The sequence below is a fragment of the Oxyura jamaicensis genome, chromosome 2 (genome assembly GCF_011077185.1).
Source record: "Oxyura jamaicensis isolate SHBP4307 breed ruddy duck chromosome 2, BPBGC_Ojam_1.0, whole genome shotgun sequence".
Lineage (NCBI taxonomy): Eukaryota > Metazoa > Chordata > Aves > Anseriformes > Anatidae > Oxyura > Oxyura jamaicensis.
Window position 1 is genome coordinate 20,896,070 of NC_048894.1, and position 21,317 is coordinate 20,917,386.

General features: G+C 35.8%; 1 protein-coding gene and 1 long non-coding RNA gene across 6 annotated transcripts in view; both read right to left on the minus strand.

Moving 5' to 3' along the window:
- CACNB2 (calcium voltage-gated channel auxiliary subunit beta 2) overlaps nt 1-21,317 on the minus strand; it is a 246,915-nt gene that overhangs the window by 177,517 nt on the left and 48,081 nt on the right. The window lies entirely within an intron of this gene.
- On the minus strand, nt 3,536-20,857 carry LOC118163022. Its single transcript, XR_004748789.1, has 3 exons — nt 20,131-20,857; nt 19,149-19,150; nt 3,536-3,547 (listed from the first exon to the last, which is right to left on the minus strand). It is a non-coding gene; the product is annotated as an uncharacterized LOC118163022 (long non-coding RNA).

A 21,317-nucleotide genomic window follows, 5' to 3' on the forward strand; every position in this document is an offset into this window, starting at 1 on the left:
GATTTTGTATCAAATTGATTGTTAAAATGAACTACATATTGGATAGTGCATATTTTATGCAAGATATTGTGCTGTTTATGTTCTACCCTTGGTCAAAGATCTCATCTTAATCTCTATTCTTCTGCCTGTTTTTTACAGAACAGTATCAACTGTTGCATCAGGAAGAACAAAATATATCCAAAGTCAAATTAGCCATGCAAAACTACTATGGCTACATTCACCTTTCCAATTGTTTACATCTCTGAAATATGATCCACAGGAGAGAAGTGTTTCCAGTAATTTTACTCTCCCCATCAATTCCCTATGCAAATTTTGATTTAGATCACACCTATTTATGACCTTGCTTGTTCTGTGGTCATTTAAAAAATTTTGTATAAGAGCTTTCTATATCACAGAGAAACATACTGGGTATTTCTCCTGACAACAGAACTATTTCTCCTGATATACTTGCTCTTGTGCAACATGCTACAAGCTGCTTGTTGCAAATACTCAGCAATTTCAATTTGCAGCTTAGCCACATCATTTGAACCTCCTGTTTCTTATCACGTCTATCTGACAACTGAATAGCAGAATAGAAAAGGAATGTTAAAACATAAATGAATTACGTAGGAGATTATCACATCAGCTGAGTACAGTTCAGATATATTTCAGCTAACAGCCAATCTTTTTCATTACTAATACTTAAGCTTTGGCGCTAGCCTTCCTTGTGGAATTTATTAGAGACAGCCATTTTGCAATACAGAGCAGTCTTATCACACGAGAGTATTGAAATACCCTGTTCTGGAAAGCAAACAAACCATGCAAAGCATCAGGCCATACCTCTGCCACTGTGCTACTGCTCTTTTTCAAAAGAACTACCTCACAAGAGGATTTTTATGTTACTCATGGTCTTTTGTACATTTTTTTTTTTTGTGCCAGCCTATCATTCTTAATAACTTATATTGATTTTCAGTTATCATATATGGGTAAACACGTTCTAATGACTGCACTTACACAGGCTATTACAAAGAAAAAATACACAATTAAACAAACAAAAAAAAAGTCAGAATGGTCAGACTTGCAGTCTTTTAACACTTTGGTTATTTTGAAATAAAATTAATTCTTGGTATAAACAAGTTCTGAAAAAATAGATGACACTCATACCTGTGAAAATAATCCTTGTGCCTCTGTGCTGTAAAAACTTATTTCACAGATGCTTAGTGCACCAGTTGGTCACTAAGATATACATTAAAATACCTGACTGAGACATACTACACCATCTAATATATTAGGAGTTGAACATACAGGTTAGCATCATTCTAATACAAATAAAAACTTACATAGGAAACCCGTACTCGCCGTCGGTGCACCAGCCCACAGCACTGCATGAAGAGGACAGCAGGCAACAATCAGTGTATGGTTTCACCAAGCTTCGGTCACTCCTGTCTCCTCTGAGACACTGTCCATCTCTCCTCACTTTTCAGCCCCAGGTTCAAGGAAACAGGTAGAAAAGCAGTCACCCTCCATCTCCCAAGCTGTCCTTTTAAATTATCTTGAAGACGGATGAAACTTACTTTCTCTGAGTAAATCAAGCTCTTCTTTTCCAGATGATTAAAAAAGGTAGAAAAAAACCCCGACAACAAAAACAGAGGCACGTCTTTATTTCCTCAGCATCCAGTTATTACAAAGCAAATTCCAAGTTCATATACATCTTTTACTACACGTGGCGTAAGGTTTGTATCAATCATTCTGAACTTAGGAAAGACAGAGACGTAACAGGATCTTTATATCTCAGACTACTGCAACACACGGCTTTCTGAAGGTCTCTTGCTGCTGCTGCTGCCGCTGCTGCTGTTGTTATTGCTGCTGCTGCTATTACAGCTTTTTTCCCAATGCACAGCCTAGGAAGAGCATCCTTGCTTCAGTGTTACCTCTGTTCTGTCTTGGGCATATCTGATTTGTTATTTATCTCTTCCCAACAGCCTGAAAAAATGACGGAGTCTAGACTTTAATTCACTCTGGATTCTCAGGACTACAGAACCACCCTCCAAGTAGTCAGATGCTTTGTCTGGCAATACGTGTTTCACATGAATTGCAGGCAGGACTGCTGAGTGTCCTTACTACCTGACTCACATCAGAGGGGCAGAGGTTCTTCTGCTGATACAAAAAGAACTTGAGAGAAGATCAAAACTCAGAATATACACTTATACTTTGTCATAAAAACCCCCCCCCCCCCCCACCCCCACCTTTTTTTTTTTTTTTTTTTTTTTTTTTTTTTTAACTAAAACACTAACAGAGCTAATTAAATACTTGGATAATTGAGATAATGTTTTTGAAAATATAAAAATCATGAAAAATGATTATCCTTAAAGCAATAAGGGCACACATCTGAAATCAGGTCAGATTCAATTAACCTGTTTATGATCACAGGTCATCATTTAGGCAGGCATCACTCTTCTTCTGGGAGTGACTGAATATTCCAGTACTGAAAAGGCTTAATAGCTATATTATATCTTAAAATTAAATCTTTCAGTACTTTATGGCAGTGGTCTAAGAGTCTCAAACATCTCCAGAACTGTACATCTCCGGTCAGATGAATACATGATTCACTTACTTTTTTTTAACACTGACACAAACTTAACTCTTTCACCACTGACACTTGGCTGGAAAATAGGATATAAAATATGCACAACATAATTAAAAATGGGACCAGTATATTACTTTTTAAAGGTATATATTTTTCATTTGAATTTCATGACTTAATTTATTATTAAAATCTACAATGGAAAAATTACATATACTATGTGATATTTCTATCCCGCTTTTGTGTAGGCTGTGTCATGATGGCCAAGGAAAGGGTTAAGCATCTTCAAAAGGGTAAAGGAAAACAAGGTTGTGCCTCTCAGAGATTAGTTTGGCTCCCCAGCTTGATAGTGAAGATGCCAAGGATGCTATCTGTATGTAGGTAAAATGGTATCAAGAACATAAACTAGCTGAACAGTCAGGACTTTTCTTCCAGCTGAAGATAATTAAGATCTGCCCACATGAGAAAGAAGTACTCTGACTCAGTGCTGAAATAAAGTAAATCAAGTAGCTAAAAAAGTTAGCTTTTACAAGCCAAAAACTGGCCACAACTCGATCTATGCAACTAACACCTGCCAATGTCAAGTACCTTTTTCAAGTACTGTGTCCAACTCCGAATTAAGAATAAATAAATAAATCAGTAAGTGTTAAGTATCTATGCATTTGGGGGGATATAAACACATATTTTGGGTCTCTCTTTTTTTTTTTCTTTCTCCAGACAATCTAACAACCACCAGCTCCCATGTACACCAGTGGGTTGACTGGCCTGTTTAAGCCCAATGTAATTTTGATGTAAAGCCACAATTATAGGGAAAATGCATGGCTAACTCATCTTAGCTGGACCTGCAGGTGCTCACAGGATCTTTAAAATGTATATTAATCTTATTATTAATAAGTAATTAATTATATTAATCTGATTAGATTAATATAATTTAAACTAGGAAATTGTGGATGTAGGGACCTCATCTATACACCCAAACCTAAGCTTTATTTTACATCCTAACAAGCAGTCAGATAAGCAATAAGATATTTTTAGCAGGATGACAGAAGTTGGTAGTTCACAGAGACACATGAGGAAGTATCCTCAACCATTTCACAGTCCAAAAGCAATTTATCAGTCCAACAAGCAATGCAGACTATGCAACTCTTCAGATCAGGACTGCTTAGAGTGATTTTAACAAAGCCATTAGCAATAATATAGCAACACTGACAAATTGTGGGAAAAAAAAAGCTTTTGGAAGTCAAGACATATTGAACATTATCATAAAAAAGAATCACTTGTTCAAAGCAACTAATCTAAAGCTAGAAAGAATAATATAGCAGTTGTATCTATACAAGTTGTATATATAACAATCAGTTTTCTATATTTTAATTATTTTCTTCTCTTATGGAAGAGCCAGACATAAATTAGTATCGGTACAAAAACTGCAGTTCACTTATATTTGATACACTTTACTTTTTAATTATTTTTTTAAGTTAAATTTGGAAATTATCAATAATAATACAGGTTTTGCATATATGTTTCTTGTATTCTTAAGGCAAAAAAAAATGAAAAAAAAATGAAAAAGCAGAAATTATCTTAGAAATTTCAATTGCTTCTGAAGCAGATAAATGCATCTATGTTTCTAACTCTTCCTAAAATTCATCATGACTACCCAAAGCATCCAGAAGCATCCCTTATAAAGCAGTATCACAACTCTTACTCAAATTGTTGTGCATCTATTCTCAAAATAAAATACTATATAATCCAACCATAAAATCTCTACTTTCAACACAGGAAAATCATTTGGTTGCCCCTATGTCCCCTTCTCCCAAATGATTAGAATATCATGGCGATACTTCATATGATAACCAAAAACACTTTTTTCAACGTGAGTCTAAGTTGCCTTTTATGGAGCTGTGGGAGAGGGAGGAATATTTGGGGAACAGAAGGAACATAAGCATGTCCAAGTCAAATTTATCTGTAATTGAAACCCAATAAAATTTTATATTCTGCAAATATGACTTTGTTTACAGTTCCCATATGACAATGCAGTGAATACAGAAGCATACCATATACATTATCTGTTAAATTTACTTCAACACTCACATTGGATTTTACTGTCTTTTGTAGCTGATAGTCTTCCCCTTTCTCATTACCACATCTGTGATTTTAAAATAATGTTTATTGCATGATGTGTTTATTTAATGATGACTAGTCAGGCAGCAATTTTTATCACTCTCCTTCTTATACTTTCTGGGTGAGCTTAGTCCTTAGGCGAACTGCAACAATCTAATCTTATTATTCTTGGCAAGTCTGCAACCAAAATAATAATAATGATCTTAACTTCTTAACTTTGTCTAAAAAACAAACAAACAAAAAAAAAAATTCCACCACGCTACCTTAACTTGAAGATGTAAGAAGACACCTAATCCCAGAATAAGTAAAAATAGGGAAACAACACTAAAAGACAAAATACTACCAAGCTAGTGAAATATATTTTTTCTATTCTCTAACATTGAAAATGATAGCTCTATGAACAAATCAAACCTTCTAATTTTGGATTTATTGTGATATGTGTTTTTAAATGAACTTTTAGTTAGCTGTTATCATTAAGACAATACAAATATACAAATACAAATATTCTCAGTGAATAATTTTGGCTTTATATGGAGGTCAAAGAGATAGCACCTCCAAAAAGGAGGTTAGCAGATAATAAAGAAATATTCAAAAGGCTGGTACAGATATTTGGGGAGCAGGAAGAAACAGTAACACAATGATGTTAAGGATACCTATACATTAAATGTACCTATGATACCTATACATTAAAAAGAAGGAAATTTAGAACTGTTTTGAACAGTTCAGTTTGAAGCCATGAGGCTTTTCAAATATCTAGAGAAGGCTTCTCCAACATATTGAAGCAGCATGAAGGAAAGGACAAATGTTTTTAACTGAAATTAAATGAACAGGCTGGCATGAAAGGTTGAGTAGGAATGAACCCATAGAGGGTAAACGAGTGATACAGCTATTTGTATTCTCCTCAAGTGCTAAATTTTGCATTTTATATAAACTGAAAGGTGGGAAAAGAAAAAGAGACTGTCAGAAAATTGTTATCATTTACTTTGATTGGCTTCTTCAGCTAACTAGCACTAGCTGGATAAGGCTTCTGCCAGCTCGTGGTCACTCAAAGCTCCTGCCAGACTTTCCATAATCTGATCAAGTGACTGCCTAGAGCTAATGAGATGGATCTGAAGCGTTCAATGCCAGCAAGTGCAAGCTGCCCCAACAATGGCATCACATCAATTCCCATGACAGCAGTGACAGAATACTTTTTTCTGAGTTAAAAAAAAAAAAAAAAGTTGACAAGTCACAGAAAAATGACCGTCTGTCCTATTGCTACCTTTAGTATCCTTTATTAAAAAATTCCATTAAATTATTATTTCGATTTATCCATAGCATCACAGAATGGTGGAGGTGGGAAGGCACCGTTGGAAATCAAGTCCAACCCACTGGTCAGAGCAGGCTCGGCTACAGCAGGGAGCTAGTGGCCATGTCCAGTTGGGTTTTGAGTATGTCCAAGGACAGAAACTTGCACACCTTCTTCTGGGAAACCTGTTGCACTGCTTGCCCACCATCACAATAAAAATATTTTTCTTACATTTAATTGGGATCACCTATATTTCAATTTATGCCTGTTGCCTCTTGTCCTGTTCCTAGACACCACTGAGAGGAGTCTTGTTCCATCTTGTTTACTTCTCTATTTCTTTCCTTCACCTAGATGAGATCCACGTGAGCCTTCTCTTTCTCAATTCTGAACAGTCCCAGCTCTCAGCCTGTCCTCATATGACACATGCTTCCAGCTCTTAATCAAATCTGCGGTCCTTGGTTATACTTGCTGCAGTAGGTCCATGTCTCTCTTATCCTGGGGAGTCCAGCACTGGATCAAGCACTCCAGATGTATCTCGCCCTGCGCTGACTAGAATGGAGGTAATCACCCCCCCTGACCTGCTGTCACTGCTCTTCCTAACACAGTCCAGGAGACTGTTGGCATTTGCTGCAAGGACATACCGCTGCCTCATGTTCACTTAGAGTCCACCGGCACCCCCAGTACCTTTTCTGCAAAGCTGCTTTCCATCTCGTCAGCCCCAGACTGCACTGGTGCATGGGGTTATTGTTTCCTAAATGCAGGATTTTGTTGAACTTCGTGGGGTTCCTGTAATTTTCTCCAGGTTGTCAGGGTTCCGCTGTATGGCAGCACAACCCTCTGGTGTTATCAGCCACTCCTCCCAAATTTGTAGTATCTGTAAAAATGCAGAGGGTACACTCTCTGCCCCATCATCCATAACACCGATGAAAAGTTTTAACTGTACTAGCCCCAGGATCAACTCTTAGGGCACATCACTAATGACTGCCCTCCAGCTGGGTGGGACTTCCTGATGCTGATCACAACCCTTTGAGGCTGACAGTTCACCATGCCCTTATTTAGTCCATCATTTTGTCACTGAGGATGACCTGGAAACGGTCTTGAAAACTTTGCGAATGATGAGATAAACAACAACCACTTTGTGTCCTTGTCCTTGACAAGGACATCCCATGTCCTCTGAGTCAATCATCTCCTTGTAAAAGCTGTAAAGTTGGTCCAGCCTCATATGCCCTTCACAAATCTATGCTGTCTACTTCCAGTCACCTACTTGTCCTTCATATAATTGGTAATGGCTACCAAAAGGATTTGCTCCATCATCTTCACAGGCATGGAAGTGAGGCTAGACAGCCTGTAGCTACCCAGATCCTACTTTTTGTCCCCCCTCAACACTGTGATTAAATTTGCTTTCCCCTAGTCCTCACATACCTTGCTCAATCCCCATGACACTCCAGAGACTGAGAGCTGTTTTCTAGGACCTCAGCTTAGTGGTACAGGTACTCAGAAAGGCTTCCCTCCCTTGAATTTATACACACAAATATTTAGGTCTGATTTTCTCAGTTGCATCATAACAACTTCAAGTACTTGAAAGCATTATTAAATTCACATCAAAATGTTTCATTTGCTTCTAACTGTAATTGTTCTTATAAAGCTTTTCAGATCCATTAGATAGTTTATCAGAGTTAGCATTTATGAATTAATATATTATTTTTAGCTAAAGATTTTTGGCTTATTTGCCAGTTGTTAAATGGATGAATTTACTCAGTATCATTTAACATTCTTTCCATGTAGCACTTCAGAGAAACTCATTTGGAGATATTTTAAGTCAGTCAGCTATATATAAATAAAGCATTTTAAGCATCCACGGAAAACTGTATGATGGGTCTATGGTGACAGAGAAATTGTGACAAAAACATCTAAGACTTTTGGGTAGGATAAGATGTTTCTGAAACCCTTGATTTTATGAGTCGTATAGAAAGAGATGCAGACCCTCCCTTTCAAAAATCAAAGACAAAACTTTTTGCCTACAAAATTGGAGCTATAAACCTTGTATGAGATTCTCAAAAATAGGCCAAGAGTCATATTTTTACAAAGCGTTCGATACAAATTATGCAATATATTGCACACACAAAAAGATTAGTATGAAAAATAGGGTTCTTGGAAACTGCTGAAAATAACGTTAATAATATGACATCTCTCCAGTGGTGTCATCTTTCTCTATGGCACTTATTATTGATCACGTACTGGACTGCCTCAAGGCTTTCCGAGAATCTACTTTTGTTGATGTTCAGAAACTCTCCCACCGCTTGGAAAAGCACAATGCCATTCTCTCAACTACTTTTTAAATGTTATTCCGAATGGATAACCTCTACATCATCATGCATATATGATCTGTATCATCCAGGAAAAATCTAAGCATCTAAATTTAATTAAATATATTGTATATATATTAATATATATGTGTATATGTATATAATATATATATATATTAAAATATTAAATATATAGTATATATATATACAATATTAGTTTGAGGCTTCTGTGTTCAGTTAACATTCTTAAATAACAGTTTGCTGATTTAATCATTGACAATGAGCTTTTGCCAGCTATGGCTCCCACCTTCCTGTCTTCCACCAGAAATGAATGTTGTTGACTTTCTATTATTGTTATAAATGTCCTCTTTTCTGCCAGCCCTTCTCTGGAAAAGAATATTAGCACTAAGGAGTCTTCATTTTCATTAAAAGAGTTTCATGTTGTCTGGCTTTACTTCAGAGCTTTTTTTTTTTTATTATTTTTTTGTATAGCTGCTGAAGCTGCAGACAACTATTTCTCAATATACACTGAGTACAAAGCACACATACAAGTACATTTAGACTGAAATCTTTTAATTTAGTGATCACTATGTTATTTTTGGTAGTTAGCATGTATTAATTAGCAATACTTAACACCTTTGTGCTTATATCTTGTATTCATACATCATTGCTGAAAAACAATTTTCAAATTATCTTTTCATAAGGCAATCAAATTATCTTCTAATAATGCAATCCTTCATTGTTATCATATTTGATCCTGAAAGAAGCTATACATATTTTACATATAATACTTTCCTTCAATTTGTGTACAATCCCACTGTTTCCACTGAGAACTCTAATTCTCAGGCATGTTCTGCCAGGAGTTCAGATCATACTATGCATATACAGATGTTATCAGAAATCTCATTAACAACACACATTTGGCAGCTTCTACATGTAGTCATCTTTGTTTTCTCCTTTATTGTTAAGGTCATTTTGAATGGCATCTCAGAGACTAACAATCTCTCTCCTTAGTCTTCAACTCAGAAATCAAGGACTCGTTTCTTTCTCATGAAAAACAAATTTTGTATGATCTCCCCCCTTTTTTCTGTTGCTATGTTTACTCATTCTCCTAGTTTAGGGATTTATTGAACGTATCCCAGCAGTTACATAATTTAATAAATTGAATCTGATAATATGAATATTATTATGACAACATTAGCAAGATGACTATGCTATTTTAGTTTCTTTTTATGTGGAGAATGCTCTCTAGGCCATATTTTGATCAAGATGTGTGATGGACTTTTCTATCATTTTTTAACTCATGTTTCTTATGGAACAAAGCTTTATGTGATTGCTTGATCTTTCTTTTCACCTAGCAGATCCTCCTCCCTTTCACCATCTCATCAGTTTCTGCACACCATTCAGTTTCAAATTTGTTTCAAAAGTGGAAGTTTCAAGATGGATAAAATAAGAAACACTCAAAACCGTGTTAATTAACAAATTATTGAAAAAAAGCTTAAATTATAAACAAACTTCACATGCTGTGCCAAGGCAATTAAACTGTCTCATGCCTACATGTTTGGCCAATCATCATGCATATAAATTTGATCAGTAACAGAGCTTATTGTCCCTTGCTTAGTAAGGATTATTGTCATAAGGATAAATAAAAGGAAAAAAAAAAAAGTACTTATATCAAAAGGAATTCAAGCTTCTGTAGCTCTTCTGCTGCTAAGAGAACAAGAACTTTTTTTTTTTGCTTTGGAACCTCAAAGAGATTGAAAGGAGATAACCCGTATATAAAAAACGGCTTCCTGCAACCATAGTCTTAACATTTTCAACATTAAATATCTCTGTTAATTTAAAATGCCTATATTATGCCATAAAGATGCCTTTTTCTTGTTGAAAGAATTGTTTTCCCCTCAACGTTTCATTTATAATTTAGAGTAAATGTAGCAAAAAAAAAAAGCCAGCTGCAAACATTTGATGAAGATAAAAAAGGATTATGCTTATACATATATATATACACACATATATGTATATAAAGAAAGAAAATAAGAATATTATATTAAATTTACAAACTGGATAGCTGCCTTGACAGTAGCTTGGTGTGGCCCAGAGATGAGATGGAAGCTGGACCAGTGCCTAAAGGTTTTAGGGTTCATCAGTGCCCCACCACTTCTTGTCTACTGCTGTTGCGCACAGCATGCATGCCATCACAGGATACTAGGATGCTGAGAAAACAGCTGTTGCAGAGTTTCTTTCTTAATTGTATTTCATAAAAATAAGGGTACTACAACATACAAAAGTGCAATTTAGGGCTCTAGTAATTTACCGTTCTTTGATCTGGTTCTACATCAGAACTAGGAGCAAACTGAAGGGGTGAAAAACAAAACAAAACAAACACAAAACAATATTTATACAGTCTTTATTCCTCCGTTCATGGATGTACAAGCCTGCAAGGGCATTTTAAAGCATACTGAAGCAAAAGCATTACTGACACAGTTTTTTCCTTTCTCCACTTTTTAGGGACTGTCTCTGAAAAAGGATGATTTATTTTACATATCCTTCATGGGTATTAGAGGAAAAATATTCTGTAGTAGATATAAAAGTAGACCTAAAAATGTCTTTTTCATGTGGGGTTTTAACAGGGCTCAGAATTTTTCTTTTGATACTATCATCTCCTTCCTTAAAAACAAACAAAAAAAATAACAAAAAAAACAACCCACATGTATAGTATTAAACTTCTCTATACTTGCAGTCACTCATTTACTAAGCTTTAAAAATATTAGAAAATAAAGTGTTGAGAAATATTTTGAACTGTTTCATATGCATCAGTAACTTATGCAAACTCACAAGTGACAGAAAATTCAATACAAAGGAAAAAATATAGAGGTACCGTGCTATATTACTTAAAAAAAACAAAAAAAAAAAAAAAAAAGACGAAATGTTCTGTTTAATTACAGCCACTAGGTGGCAAAGTTGGCCAAAGAACAATTACCAGCAACTAAGCAACTTGAAACTAGATTTTGCATCTTTATAGTTGAATACAAAGAGTGTATCAAAAAAAATGCCCCAGAAAGTAAAACTAATAAGTAAAAACAATAAATTAAAAAAAATGTTTTTAGCAAAATGTTTTTAGCTAATGTTTTTGAAACACACAGAGAAATTACTGCACTAGGAAACAATAAAAATATTGAATAAAAATTTTAAGTTTAGAAAAGAATACCTATGAACACATATGCTATCTTTTGTCTTGACACCAGGCATGAAAATTCTCTTTTAATGCTATATTTGACGGTAGAGGACATAGCACCTCTTAAGTTTCTCAAGGAGAAAACCCATTAAGCATGCTTTTCTTCCCTTCAAATCAGCACAGTCACACACTCCATATGGTTAAATTCTATCAAATATTTTAGAAAGACAGCCAGTTTCTTAACCTTTTCTTGCAGTTCTTCATTTTTGTTAACCTTTTCTTGATAGTTCTTATTTTTTCTCCTTTATTTCTGCACATCTGTTTGTTGACTCATGCTTCAGCTTAAATTCCAAAAATTCAGATATTAGCAACATGAAATATACTGATGATAAACTCACTGCAAATCAACTGCAGAGCAAATGCCATCTGACTCTCAGGAACATGTGAAAGAAAAGTTTTCTAGTCCCTCAATCACCGTAGAACTACTAAGCAATCACTTTCCAAATACCTGCTCTCATTATTATAACATATACTCTCACTTCCAAGAAATTCATGGGCCAGGAGCAAGAAGTGTCCAGGCAGTATCCCGAGGATCCAGAGGATCCTGACTTTTTTTTTTTTTTTTTTTTTTTTTTTTTAGGACAAATTTGGCTAGCTCCAAGGCAGAAGTATGGTGAACAACAGCACTAAACAATTGACCCGCTCATAAAATGATAATCTTACTGGCCTTACTGTGTGTTTGTGTGCCAATAGTATGTCAAGTGCAAACCACATACTCTTCTTGTTCCCAGCTCAAAGTCTTTAACAGCCACTGGGGCTACAGCATCACTCCATCAAGGGACCAGGAGACTAGAGAGAAGAGGGAGTGTGAGCATCAAAGGGGAGCCAACTACTTCAGATATTAGGTGCTTGGCAGTTTTGATTGTACTCTTTACAGTAAAGTGGAAAAAACTAATGCTAATGCTGAGTATTGACACTATTTCCTTTTTTTGTTGTTGTTGTTTTGTTTTGTTTTCCCCGTAAGTGAAAGTCAATAAAAACCATCCCGCTCAGAATGAGGAGGAAAGAAAACAGAATAAACCAGACTGAGAACGAGTCATTCCAAAGCAATTTGCACTGCCCAGTTGGAAAGTTACCAGCTACACGCAGTAGATGTGGAATGTATTTTTGCCCAGTAGCATCCACTCCCATTCCTAGATCTGTGTCACTTAACATGTCAGTAAACTGCTGATTGCAGTGACGTATCTATAAAATCTATGAGCTTCTGTGTCACAGGAAAGGTTAAAATAAACAGACAGAACCACATTGGCAGGGTCCTACCTTAACCCTAGCTAAAACTGTAAAGTTTTTAACCGAAACTGCTGCAGCTCTCTAACCACATCTTGCAGCTTCCAGAGAGCACTGCAGGAGGGTGACCCAGAGGAACAAAAGACATACCACCTACTAAGCACATTTAGAAAGTCCAGTTTCTAGAGCAGACAAAAGAGAGATATTCTCTCAGCTAGCTCACTGCACATTTCCAACAGGGTGCAATCTTGCAAGTCTTCTTTCCTAAAAAACACGTCCACGTCAAGAGAGTTAGAGTCACACCAGAGTGAGTCTAGCCAAGGGCCATTAAGGTGAAGAAGGGTATTTGACATGCAAGGAGAGGCTGAGAGAGGTGGGACTGTTTGCATTGGAAACGAGAAGGCTCAGGGGATCTGATCCAGGTGTATAAATACCTGAAGAAAAGAAGTAAATAAGATGGAGCCAGACTCTTCCCAGTAGTGTCCATGGACAGTACAAGCAGCAATGGGTACAAATTGAAATACAGGCAATCCCAGTTAAATGTAAGAAAATTATTTTATTGTGATGGTGATCAAGTACTGCCATAGGTTGCCCAGAGAGGGTGTGCAAGTCTCTGTCCTTGCAGATACTCAAAACCCAATTGGACATGACTTGGAGTCGCCTTCTGTAGCTGAGCCTGCTCTTAACAGTGGGGTGGACTTGATGATTTCTGATGGTGCCTTTCCACCTCCACCATTCTTTGATTCTATGACCACAAAATATGTAAAATTCCACAGAAGTTTTAGCCAAACTTAACTTGCAACAATCTTGTTGCTTAAAAGAAATAATTGTCAATCTCCATTTCTTATAATACTTAACATTCAGCATATAGAAAACAATGGGAAAGTAATTCTCTACTAATTATGCATTATAGATAATAAGAAAGGGCATAAGCTGCTTAATTTTATTGAAAAAATGTCTGTCTCTAAAACTGTCATTATTACTAATTCAACAAGAAATGTATTCAAAAAACAATTACATGATGTTTTACAATTGTTTTGCCAAGCTTTTATAGCTATTAAGATGACTCTGGAAAGTTTTAAGAATGTGCTGTTCTGCTATGAAAAAAAGTAAACATAAGCTACGATGTAAAAAAATGAAAATAAAATAAAAAGATAAAAATCCAACAAATCTTTCCTTTTACAGTAGGTACAGTATCTTCCAAAGCCTACTTCAAGTATTCCCTGCATGATTAAAAAATTTGCTGGACTCTTAAAAAATAGTTATCTAAAGTATTTCTACAGAATTTTCTTTTACTGGTAGGCAAACCATAACATAAGGAAGCGAGGAGTTCAAATGCAGCATAAAACACATTTCTTAAGAGGTTCAGACTACTCAGTGAAACATCTTTCTTTCTTCCTAAACTAGAAAACATTATTATATATATATATATATATATATATATATCACTGCTTGTATAAAACACACTTTTCCTTAAAACAAACAAACAATCTAGTAAGGTAAAAGTAGTCAGTGGAGTTTCTGCACATTATGATTATTTTGTTTGCTCACAAAAGTCAAGTTTCTAACCAAACAGAAGTAAGAAAATAATAGGACTTGTAGCCCAGTGTCCTAAAGAAATAAAACATATTTCACCATTCATGGCTACCTGACTCCTTCCATCATTAAGTACGGGGCTCATTTGCCAGGTTTGGTAGTGGTAGTGGTTGACTGCAGAAGAGAATGTCAGTAAAATTAATTTCTTACAGATTTGCTTAAATAAGTAGCAAAGTAAAAAGAAACTATAAATTCTGGAGGAAACATTGAGGGATGAACACACCCATCATTAAAACAAGTCACAAAGAGCCTCAATGTTGAGACAAGAATCCTTAGAAACTAGAGGCTAAGTGGATAACAATACTTTTTAAATAAGAAAAATAAATCCTGCTTTATTATTAAAATTTTGGCATCCTTCAGAACATTAAAGCCTTCTCCAACCTGACATAAGACCCAAAAAGGATGCCCACGTTACTTGAGGGTGACACAATGACTGTGCTGAGTGTGCTCATCTGGGGTTGGCAGTGGTCCCACAGTCCATGGGGATCCTGCACAGCCTCTGGTGGCTGAAAGTTTTGAGTGAAGAAAAAAGAGATAGGGAAAGAGAGAGATAGCCTGCTGCTGGTGACCTCTGATGAACTTTAAGTGATAACTGATTGAAAAGTAGGAGAAAGAAAAGAGGCAGCACTTGGGGAATATCAACATGCAGCAGCTAAGTTTGGAGTAGCTTCATGGAGGAGCAGGGCAACCTGGGCAACTCAGATGGAAACAGTTGTTTGTTTGTTTGTTTTTGTTTTGTTTGTTTGTTTGTTTTTAAGACTTTCAAATATTTCTCTCCATTTTATTTGGACTCTTCCAAACCAACTCAAACCAAGCACCTTGGAGCTCTTTAGTGTCCAAAAAAGGCTGCAGCATGTGAATGAACAAGAATTTCCAGATGGCACATCTTGTGAACTCAAATAAGACATCCCTGGGGTATTAAGTAATGAAATTTCTGCTTCCTCCAGCTACTTGTTGCCTGGACAAATTCAGATGGTACAAAAGCATTTCACTTGAAAACATTTTAAACTTTGCAGCCCCACTTTGCTTTAAACCTGATGTGGTGTCATAAAGTTTTTGCCTCCTAAAACAGTGCCTAAGATTACTTTGGACTGAGTAATCCTGCTTCCATGTTTGGATGTTATTTTCTTTTGATAACAGAGAAATCAGAAATTCAAATGGACAGGAATGAGGGATTAGCAGGAGCACGGAGAGTGCAGATTTCATACCTCTGTAATAAATGTAGGATAACTAATACAGCACACTATTTTGAAACACAGCATGCTGCAGCTATGGCATTTATACTCCTAGACATATAATTAAGTCAAATTGTATTATTAGTTGAAAATAAATGTATGATATAGGAAACAAACTGTAGTGCCTATGAGTTGCTAATGCCTTTGCATTCCCTTGTAGATAACACTTGGAGTCCTGAAACTCAGATAACAGTAGACATGAATCGATAACTAAAATAACAGAAAAACAGAAACTCCATTCTAAGAATGGGAATGAAAAACTAAAAGGATTACACACATTTAAATATATCCTCCAAGAAAATAATCTCTGTACAGTCACAGATGAAGGTAAATTGTTTCCAATAAAAGAAAAATCAGATTGTATACATTGACATGAACAGAAGCCCAAATCTTTCATTTGATCTTTAATGAAATGTTTAGTTTCTGTATTCTTAAATCACTGAATGTATACATTTTTAGCTCCACTTCACCTACTTAAGCAATTGATATTGTAGCTTAACTTTCCTGCAGGACCGTGTTGGCTGCTGGCACCATGCTCCCCCACTGCCCGCTGCCTCCTTCACAGAGAAAGCTGGGAATCTCCCCCAACCTTGCTCGCAGAAAAACAAACATAGGAACCTTCCTGCATGCTCTAGCAGTCTAACCTGGCTAGGAAGCAGCCACCAGTGTTACTAGAGAGCTGGGGACAGGAGCCATCTCCCCCTGACCACGCGCAGCCTGGCCTAGTCCTAGGCTCTGTAGCGCAGCCTACAAGAGCATCTCTGGATCTGAAATCTGCTCCCAGCAGCTGCCCTGATGGCCCAGTTTGCTCAGTATAAATTATCCCTGCAGAATCTCGAGAAGGCCTGGGGAGGCCCCAGAATGTCTAATGTCATTCCTATTCAAAACCACTGCTACGTTTGGTCTTAAATAGCTAAAAAAAGTTGCAAAGTGAGTATATTTCACACCTTTCACACTGCTAGAGAATACATGAGTGCTGTGAACGCAGAGCTGGTATTCCAATTTACAGCTTCATAAAAGTCAAAAGAGAACACATCTTTATGCAAAAAGATGTTCCGTTATCCCTTGCAGTCTCTCACCTACTCTTCACAACGCATAAAAATCCTAACTGCTTCTATTTCTGGAGTGTTTTATCGTTATTTAAGGATGATCTCTTCTATAAGAGTAGGCTATAGCTCTTTTTAAAAGCAATACAGCATTTACTTTCCTTCATCACAGTTTTAACAGGTCACTAGAAGTAGTTACATTAATCTTGCTTTCTCTCATCCTGTGACATCATTCATTCCTTTTAGGACACTCTGTTACAAGAGAGATGATTGCTGCCAGGACACAGGAAAATTTGTACATCTTACAGTTAGCCAGACTCTCTAGTTTGTCCATAACTGCGACTTAACAAGCTAGTGAGATTATTTTTGAGTAATCAGATATTAAAAAAAAATAATAATATCCAGAAAGGGAATTATTAAATTATTTTAACATATAAATATTTTTAACTTAAATCTTTTTAACTTAAGTCTTTTTATAACAGCAACTTAAACTGGTTCTGCATTTACAAATATTTCTCCTTCAAAACGCACCTGTTGTTCCTAAATGGAATCCTAATAATCAACATAAAAACTGTCATGTTTTACACAGGTACCTGTTACGGTTATTTTATATGGAGCAAATGCAGAAAAAAATGAACAAAAGTTATAGGATAAAATCTATACATTAATATACTGCCTGATCTTCAGACAAGTGGGGTAAACAGCAGATGAGAAGAAAGAGCCCAGCACATCTTTCACATTTTGAACTGCATGACAACTTTGTAAGGCAGGTGAAAGAGGATGTCTTGCATACCAGGCTGTGTCTTCCCTCAGCAAAATTAAAGGCATAAGTGGTTCACCCTGCTCATGAAAAGGAAAGACATTTCTCAACACAGTCCTATGTCTTAGAATAACCAAGAATACTCATAGCAGTAAGTGACTCATCAAGATGGGTAGCTGGTACAGCATTCACAGATGTCATGTTGGCATTGCAATAGGATAGCAACCTTCCAGCACCAGAGCAACTTTCAATCTCAATGACAGGCTTATCATTTCAGTACCCAGCTACTTTGACAAAGAATAGAGAAAACAAATCCACAATTACAATTCAAATCCTGAAGCTCACATTTTTTGTTGTTGCTGTTTTGTTTGTTTTTCATTTTCCCCTTCAGATGACATGTTTTGTTTTGTTTTTTATCCACCAAGGGAAATGACAGCTGTAGCAATTGACTACATTCACAGTATAGGAAATCTTTTTATACAGCTGCTGCCAAACATACAATAGGCTCAAAATGATTTCAGCACTGAACAAAAGAGGAGACAGTTTTCTCTTGAATGAAGAAATTGTCAAACATGTTTATAGATTACTATTAGAATTTATATTGTGCTCTATCATACTGTGTAGATTCAATCATCACTAGGAGCCTCAATAGTATTTTTTTTTGAAGTAAAATGTTCTTCCTACAAATCTCTTTCATAAGTTATTCTACCTGTTATATCTCACAAACAAATTGTAAAAGCTGAGCAGCAGTATGGATGATAAAGTTAGCCCAAAGTGTCTCCCGAATTTTGGAAGGATAAAGATAATTTTGACTTTGCCTTTTCTTTTCCTAAGTCTTATGTATACTTTTCCATTTTATTTCCTTAAACAGCATCTTAGTTTTATCTTGTCTGCTTTTATAGACTCATTGAGGTTAGAAAAGACCAAGTCCAACCATAAGTACTTCACAGAACTCAAACAGAGCAAAGCATGGGTTCCAAAGAGATTACCATACAATTTTTAAAAGTATCATAAAGAGAAAATAAAAGCATGAGGACAGAGGAAAGACATTCATCAAATCAACAAGAATTCTAGTGCTAATAATACATAAAACACTTTTGTTGACAAACCAATACATTGAATGTTTACTTAATATTCACAGCATGTTGAGTCATTTAAGTCATTTCCACACAGAAAAAATCTACAACCATGCTCAGCAAAGAAGCAATAAACAGTATGACCACAGGAGAAGCTTCTTTCCACTTTGTCTCAACCCTTTAACTGAGGTAAACTTCATTTCTGGAAATGTAAGAACATCCAATAACCATGCCAGGACTGTTTTTCTACGGAGAAAATTGTTAGATAAACTACCTCTTTGGTAAACCATAAAGCACTATTGCATCAAGTATCAAACGTCTCTCAAAAAGAAAACAATAATAATAATAATAATAATAATAATAATAATAATGGTAATATATTACCTACAGTAAAACTGATGTAAACCCCAAAAAACACAGAGGCATGATTTTGTGGTTTTGCTCTCAATGTGCTATTTTGAATCTAAACATCTTTTAAGATAAATACATAATTTAATAAATAACTATATGCACACATCCCATTTCCACACTAACTTGCAACTGGACAGTAAGTGTCTCTCCCTAAAATGGCACAAATAAGCTTCTCTTGCTCCTTATCTCACATAGCACTCCTCCATCTCCTTCATATCCTGCACTTCTACAACCTCATGGCAACATTTTTTTTTTATTATTATTATTATTTTTACACAAACACGTACATCTTATTGCAATTAAAGAAGCAAGAGGTCTCATGGTCTCTCTTTTGCTGAAGATAGATTAAGATAGAAGGTGTAAAGGAAATCAGTGTAGGAAGTAGTCTTGCACATGAACTACAATGTAATTTGGTAATAAGTTGTGAGTTCTAATGGTTACTTTGATGTAATATACTACAAAATAATAATAATAATAATAAAAAAAAAGCTAAAATTGAGACTGCTGTGTTGTAACTTTTATATCCAGCATTACTTCAAGAGAACCAAAGCCAGGTGTAAAGTCCAGCACAGGAAGAAAGAAAAAAAAAAAAAAAAAGAAAAAAAAAGATTCTGTCCCTATGCGTTAATCTGCCTACCTGCCTTCGGTACCATTCATACAAACAAATGTTTTAAGACAGAGAGTGATTTGGGAAACAAACCAAAACATAAATACAGCAAAGCACTCTTTACAGTGTCTTTTAAAACACAAACACTTGAAATGAATTAATATCTCTTAATGGTTCCAGATGTCAGATATTGCCTCTTGAATGACCAGGCTCAGTTATCAGGACTAGTGGTCTTCCATTTTCATTAGCTCACATGCTACAGTAACAACAGCAAAAATAATAAATTAGATTGAAATAGAGGGTAAAATATGTGTTGGTTGGTGTTTTTTTTGTTGTTGTTTGTATGTTGTTGTTGTTGTTGTTTTTTCCTATTTCAACTATTACAGCAACAGCTTCAGAAAGATTTTCTCAATGCTCAAGTATCTTGAGTGATTTAAATTTTAATTAAGCAGACTATTTAACTTTTGATATGAAGAATCATGTTGAAATGTGCACCTATTTTACCAGGAGAGGGTCCGCAATACGGTATTGACTCTTTAACGGAATTTATCCTTTCCTTTGTAAATATTAAAAAAAAGTACTAAGACTGTAAAAATCTGTATTATTATAGCATGACACGGTATTATTATAAGACACTGGCGATTCTTTTAATGGGCCCAAACCCACACAGGCTTTACAGAAGGTTACCCTTCTCACAGAAAAGCATCTATGTGAAATATAAACCTTGCAAGTGCAAGGCTTGTACACAATTGTGGGTTTGAAAGGGTAAAATTTAGAACCGGTTAATAAAACATGATAAATGCATAACTCAGACAAAGAACCAAGAAGTGTGCTTTGCAATCATAGCTATGTGATCCAGTGTTTTTTTGAAGATACATTTTTTTTCCCGAACAAAGGCACGGGACCTAAATCAAAAGTTTCAGTTATTTCATTTTAAGTTGAGTCACAAGAACAAACAGGAAGAGAAGTGATAAAAAACAGTGGGAAGTGTACGTGCTGTGACTGATTCAGCTGCTCAGATGGTAGGTAATAGGCACATCTGCTACTCAACGTTAGCACTGCAAGTCAGATTAAGAAAAAATTCAATTCACCACATTTAACTCCATATATTTATTATGCAAATGCCTTGCAAAATGTAAAACAAGATGAAGTGTGAGCTGTGAGGCAGTTGGCTGTGCTGGAGAAGAATGCTGATTGAACTTATACTAGACTTAATCTGAACAATTAATGACAATCAGAGGAGTTATACTAAGGTATAAATACCGCATAATACATAGACTGACAGTGGAATCCAACCAAATGTTTGCAAAGGTCTAGCTCCTTGCATTTCCAAAGAGCAAACAGAATTTCCCCAGAACCCAGAATTTCTCTTCACTCCCATTTACTGGCAGTTAAATAACATTAAAGAATATTTTACATCTCAGAATGTTTTACATCTCAGAAGCAAAACTGTCAAGTTTTGCTTCCTCAAAATGATTTCCACTTCATGACTCAAAGGCTCTCCCTTGAAACAACTCTACCAAAGCTGCATACGGATGTGCCCCAGCAGTACCATTTTCCATTGCTAGACACAGAACTGTAGAGTAGCTGGTTGAGCAAGCTTCAGGACAAAACTAACATCCACCAAATCTCCTTGCTATTCATTACTGCAGTGATGCAGGAAAAGTGGAATGAAGATCACGGCAGGCAAATAATCAATGAAAATCTGCAATGGGATTCAGACATCCCTCTAACCTGCTTCAGAGGCTTTTGTTCTGGATACAGCTGTTCTGCATGAAAAATAACCCGATCTTCATCTCACAGAAATGACAATGATTTATTATTCTTTCAGTACGACATAGCTTCTTCA